Source organism: Portunus trituberculatus, chromosome 11, assembly GCF_017591435.1.
Source record: "Portunus trituberculatus isolate SZX2019 chromosome 11, ASM1759143v1, whole genome shotgun sequence".
Lineage (NCBI taxonomy): Eukaryota > Metazoa > Arthropoda > Malacostraca > Decapoda > Portunidae > Portunus > Portunus trituberculatus.
This window is the reverse complement of record NC_059265.1, coordinates 4,954,404-4,961,056: the sequence shown is the minus strand read 5'-3', so window position 1 is coordinate 4,961,056 and position 6,653 is coordinate 4,954,404. Positions and strand designations below refer to the sequence as shown.

General features: G+C 40.0%; 1 long non-coding RNA gene across 1 annotated transcript; it reads left to right on the top strand.

Annotated features, from left to right (window-relative positions):
- Positions 1-801: 801 nt before the first annotated feature.
- Positions 802-2,397, top strand: LOC123502423. The gene is made up of 2 exons (XR_006674049.1): positions 802-1,307; positions 1,940-2,397. It is a non-coding gene; the product is annotated as an uncharacterized LOC123502423 (long non-coding RNA).
- The last annotated feature ends 4,256 nt before the right edge of the window (positions 2,398-6,653 follow it).

Sequence of the window (6,653 nt, the reverse complement as noted above, 5' to 3'; positions counted from 1 at the left end):
GTGTGTACGATTAGATAATTCTATTGTTACAAAGCATGTATGGATGTCACAAGGTTAAACTTAATGGCCTGTCTTCACTATTTTAATTCCTCGCGCTTGTATGAAATCACCAAATAGTGACAGAAGGAATATATGAAAACGCATCTTGGTGCTGAAGGGATTAAACGTGTCGCGTAACTATAGAACTCTAAGTTATATTTGAGGCTATAATGTTTCAGGTTAGTCATTGTGGTTCCCTCGTTATAGAATAGGTACCAGAATCGGCGAAAAGAATGAGTGGACAGGATTTCTTCACGTAACGAGGCTGGTGTTTCAAGGTACGTGCATTAGAGGCACGTGTTAGTATAACGGTAAGTGGGGATATAACCATAAAATTAGTTCTTGAAAGTGGTAGGCAGGCCTAAATCGTTAAGAGGTTCACGAGTGACGGTGGGGGTTTTTGTGAGTTTGTGAAGCTGTATAAAATCATCAAATAGTAACCAGAATGAGTACGGGAATGTGTAATGGTACTGAAAGGGTTAATCCCACGTAAGTTTCTGAATCTGTATAAAATTGCCAAGTAGTAAGCATATAGCATGAATATCGTAATGTCACGGTACTGAAAGGGTTAGCTATCCATTCACTCGTTTCAGGCAGCACTAGTTAGCCTCCTAAAGAGAGAGAGAGAGAGAGAGAGAGAGAGAGAGAGAGAGAGAGAAATTATCTATCATCATTTACTAAGAAGGAAGCTTCAAAATGTTACAACAAAATAATAATAAAAAAAAATCCTGTATTATTATAAGTACTACATGTATTATTATAAGTACTACACGGAAGGTAAGAATGATTGATAAAACAAATATATGCAGTTGTGTGTGTTTAACGGTTGGTTTGGAAGGAGTTAATATTGAGTGTGGCTAGTTTATATCCAGATGGTGGACCAGTGGTTAGATTCACCAGCAGCGTTTCATATGTTCGTTTGCCCTCAAATTGTTTTTCCCTTATCGGCAGGTTGGGGGAGGGGACGAGAACGAAGCAGGGTCAATAGCTCAGAATGACAGCTATACCAGTTTAACTCCAGACATCACGCCCGCTACATCTCACCTCTCCAGTCACCACGCCACTACGCCACCACCGACCCCTCGAGTCTACGCAGCCCGGTGTCCGTCTGTGTCTTGTCGTCGGGCGTGACGTGCAGCAAAGGCGGTAACAGCAACGGGAAGTTTTATCTACGTGATGGAGGTTTTTCGTGCGGCGAGGTGACGTGCCGCTGCTGTGAGATTAGCGGACCACCCCACCCCACTCTACAGCCACAGCACAGCGGAGAGGTTGGTGGTGTGTATGTAAATGAATAGTGTCGGTGTTGTGTGTGCGTTGACTTGCTGTGGTGATAGGAAGTTGTTAGTCAGTAAATTGAGGGTGGTTAGGAATGTTGACTGATAAAGGATAACAGGATATGTGTAGGATGTGCACTGTGTCTATTGGAAGGTTAACTATACGGTGTCTGTCTGCGTGACTATGTAGGATGTATTAGGAACTAACGGTACGTATGAGTGTTAAATTTACTTGGTTTAGTTGTCAATTAGGGGCGATGGTTCAGAATAGATTTTGGGTAATGACCGTGGCAATGAAGTGTTTTTGTGGTCATTGTAGTTGTGTAGGAAGAATTACGTTTAACCTCTTTCAGTACTGTGACGCATTTTCACCTTGAGGTGTGTGTACGATTAGATAATTCTATTGTTACAAAGCATGTATGGATGTCACAAGGTTAAACTTAATGGCCTGTCTTCACTATTTTAATTCCTCGCGCTTGTATGAAATCACCAAATAGTGACAGAAGGAATATATGAAAACGCATCTTGGTGCTGAAGGGATTAAACGTGTCGCGTAACTATAGAACTCTAAGTTATATTTGAGGCTATAATGTTTCAGGTTAGTCATTGTGGTTCCCTCGTTATAGAATAGGTACCAGAATCGGCGAAAAGAATGAGTGGACAGGATTTCTTCACGTAACGAGGCTGGTGTTTCAAGGTACGTGCATTAGAGGCACGTGTTAGTATAACGGTAAGTGGGGATATAACCATAAAATTAGTTCTTGAAAGTGGTAGGCAGGCCTAAATCGTTAAGAGGTTCACGAGTGACGGTGGGGGTTTTTGTGTGAGTTTGTGAAGCTGTATAAAATCATCAAATAGTAACCAGAATGAGTACGGGAATGTGTAATGGTACTGAAAGGGTTAATCCCCACGTAAGTTTCTGAATCTGTATAAAATTGCCAAGTAGTAAGCATATAGCATGAATATCGTAATGTCACGGTACTGAAAGGGTTAGCTATCCATTCACTCGTTTCAGGCAGCACTAGTTAGCCTCCTAAAGAGAGAGAGAGAGAGAGAGAGAGAGAGAGAGAGAGAGAGAGAGAGAAATTATCTATCATCATTTACTAAGAAGGAAGCTTCAAAATGTTACAACAAAATAATAATAAAAAAAAAAATCCTGTATTATTATAAGTACTACATGTATTATTATAAGTACTACACGGAAGGTAAGAATGATTGATAAAACAAATATATGCAGTTGTGTGTGTTTAACGGTTGGTTTGGAAGGAGTTAATATTGAGTGTGGCTAGTTTATATCCAGATGGTGGACCAGTGGTTAGATTCACCAGCAGCGTTTCATATGTTCGTTTGCCCTGAAATTGTTTTTCCCTTATCGGCAGGTTGGGGGAGGGGACGAGAACGAAGCAGGGTCAATAGCTCAGAATGACAGCTATACCAGTTTAACTCCAGACATCACGCCAGAAATCTTTATGGTTTTGGTGAATTTCCTTTCCTGGGAAATATTTGTGGGTGGTTTCAGGCTGGCTTAGGCTTAGGTCACACTACCTGACCCAATATTGCCTCCATTATACTCACTCTAAACAATAAATAGCCAGAAAAAAAAAAAAACGATAATTTCACTTATCATAAGCAGACAAGACATAAAAATTGAGAAAAAATATTCTGCAAGTGGGGAAAAAAAAAAAAAATAGCAAGATAAAATGAAAAATGGTCCAAAATTACTACTAAAAAAAAAAACGGCAAAAAATGAAAAACAAAAATGGATTTTTTAAATACTGCAGGCCAGAAAACTGCAAAAAATGGTCAAAAACTGGCAAAAACAAAACAAAACAGGCCCTAAAACTGCAAAAAATGCAAAAAAATGGTCAAAAACTGGCAAAAAAAAACCCCAAAACGGGCCCTAAAAATGTACTTAAGTCGAAAATACTCGAAAGAGTCTCCGGAGATAAGGCAGATCCATATTGGAGTTACACAAACACACAAAATCCAATTTTCAACTTCAGAAAATGTTTTCAAACAGTTCTTTCATGTTAACAAATATTCAAAGATAAAAATGTTTAGTTTTGAAGAGACAGTCTTACAAACAAACTGTTTCAACAATAACAGAGAGAGAGGATAGACGAGAGAGAGAGAGAGAGAGAGAGAGAGAGAGAGAGAGAGAGAGAGAGAGAGAGAGAGAGAGAGAGAGAGAGAGAGAGAGAGAGAGAGAGAGAGAGAGAGAGAGAGAGAGAGAGAGAGAGAGAGAGAGAGAGAGAGAGAGAGAGAGAGAGAGAGAGAGAGAGAGAGAGAGAGAGAGAGAGAGAGAGAGAGAGAGAGAGAGAGAGAGAGAGAGAGAGAGAGAGAGAGAGAGAGAGAGAGAGAGAGAGAGAGAGAGAGAGAGAGAGAGAGAGAGAGAGAGAGAGAGAGAGAGAGAGAGAGAGAGAGAGAACAATAAAACAAAACAAATAGTAATAATATACATGAAAACAATACATTTTTAAAACAACATACACACATTATTAATCTTGTGCCCTCCACACATCCTTGCTAATATCAATGAAATGGTCTAATGGTACAAAAATCTCAAGGTAAAAATTTGTCCTAGTACTGAAGGGGTTAAAATAGTGAAGACTGTGGTCATTAATCTTCTGACCACCATAGACCCTTGCTAATGTCAATGAAATGGTCTAATGGTACACAAATCTCAAGATAAAAATGTGTCCCAGTACTGAAGGGGTTAAAGACCATTCATAGAAGCAATCTGCAGACTAAGATACACTCTTGATACACTCCTGACACCCTGACACACCCTCACCTCACTCACAAACACCTAAAACTTAACAAACCCTTTCAAAAACCACAAAAAAGTGATTAACCTGCACAAACACACCTACACAGCACACTCTAAGGGTAAGTTCACACTACAAGCAGAGTGGAGCAGAGTGGTTGCTAGCGGCAATAATTTTGACATAGTTTTGGACATATTTTTGTGGGTGGGCAGCCAGCGGCCCTCCACGACTCCACCCATGGCCAAGAAGGTGTCCACCAGTGTGAGCCTTTATTGGTGACCTCAAAATGACAACCACTGACTAGACTGTGCATAGTTCTGGTACAATTTGACACTGTATTAGTAGTCTGTTGAGAAAAGTTAATTAGGTGATATTCTGAATTTCTGGTCCTATACATAAAACAAAAACACACTTCTTTTTTTCTACAGCTGTTCCATCCCTTGAGGAAAAACGAAAGGAAGAAGAGGAAAGAAAGAGAGAGAAGAGAGAAGGAAGCAATATTCTGGTCCTATACATGAAAGGAAACACATGCTCTTCTTTTTTTCTACAGCTGTTCCATCCCTTGAGGAAAAATGAAAGGAAAAGAGGAAAGAAAGAAAGAAGAGAAAGAGACAAGAAGAGAGGAGAAGGAAGTGATATTCTGGTTCTTTACATGAAAGGAAAACACAAACTTTTCTTTTTTCCACACCTGTTCCATCCCTTGAGGAAAAATTAAAGGAAAAAGAAGAAACATAAAAGAAAGAAGGAAGAGAGAAAAAGAAAGGAAAAGGAAGTGATATTCAGGTACTAAACATGACAGGAAATCACAAATTCTTTTCTTCTTCCACACCTGTTCCATCCCTTGAGGAAAATTGAAAGGAAAAAGAGAAAACAAAAGAAAGGAGGAAGAGAGAGAGAAAGAAAGAAAAAACCACACTGTAAAGATCAATGAGCCACACACACACACACATAAATTTGAAGGGATGACATATGAGGAGAGACTAAATGCTATGGATCCACCAACCATGGAGCAGAGAAGGAAGAGAGGGGATCTGATACAAGTTTATAAATTGATCAACGGAATGGATCAAGTGGATAAAGAGAAACTGATCCCGGGAGAAGAATATGACACTAGAAGCACAAGATCGCATAGCAAAAATTTGAGAAAGGGAAGATGTCTGAGAGATGTTAAAAAATATAGTTTCCCACAAAGATGTGTTGAGACTTGGAACAGTTTGAGTGAAGAAGTGGTGTCAGCAACGAGTGTGCACAGTTTTAAAGAAAAATTGGATAGGTGTAGATATGGAGACGGGGCCACACCAGCATAAAGCCCAGGCCCAGTAAAACTACAACTAGGTAAATACAACTAGGTAAATACACACACACACACACAACTTTACCAACAAAATTTCACGTTCCTTTATAAATTATCACATTTTTTTGTCATCCTTCCAGATAAACACTGAGGAGTTTGACACTATTTATTTATTCATTATTATTATTATTTCTTTTTCATCATATTGTTGCCTGCCCGACCTGCTCTGTGGCTAAGAGGACACCCAGAATTCTTGTGTAAGTCACCCTGCTCTGCTTATTGAGTGAACACCTAACCGGACCGCTCTGCTTCTAGTGTGAACATACCCACACACACACACACACACTCCACCGAACCTTAACCCATCTTGCCCACTCCTACACAAACACAAACACAAACACAAACACACACACACACACACACACACACTCCACCAAACCTTAATCCATCTTGCCCACTCCCACACAAACACACAAAATCCAATTTTCAACTTCAGAAAATGTTTTCAAACAGTTCTTTCATGTTAACAAATATTCAAAGATAAAAATGTTTAGTTTTGAAGAGACAGTCTTACAAACAAACTGTTTCAACAATCAGAGAGAGAGGGATAACGGAGAGGAGAGGAGACGAGACGAGAGAGAGAGAGAGAGAGAGAGAGAGAGAGAGAGAGAGAGAGAGAGAGAGAGAGAGAGAGAGAGAGAGAGAGAGAGAGAGAGAGAGAGAGAGAGAGAGAGAGAGAGAGAGAGAGAGAGAGAGAGAGAGAGAGAGAGAGAGAGAGAGAGAGAGAGAGAGAGAGAGAGAGAGAGAGAGAGAGAGAGAGAGAGAGAGAGAGAGAGAGAGAGAGAGAGAGAGAGAGAGAGAGAGAGAGAGAGAGAGAGAGAGAGAGAGAGAGAGAGAGAGAGAGAGAGAGAGAGAGAGAGAGAGAGAGAGAGAGAGAGAGAGAGAGAGAGAGAGAGAGAGAGAGAGAGAGAGAGAGAGAGAGAGAGAGAGAGAGAGAGAGAGAGAGAGAGAGAGAGAGAGAGAGAGAGAGAGAGAGAGAGAGAGAGAGAGAGAGAGAGAGAGAGAGAGAGAGAGAGAGAGAGAGAGAGAGAGAACAATAAAACAAAACAAATAGTAATAATATACATGAAAACAATACATTTTAAAACAACATACACACATTATTAATCTTGTGCCCTCCACACATCCTTGCTAATATCAATGAAATGGTCTAATGGTACAAAAATCTCAAGGTAAAAATTTGTCCTAGTACTGAAGGGGTTAAAATAGTGAAGACTG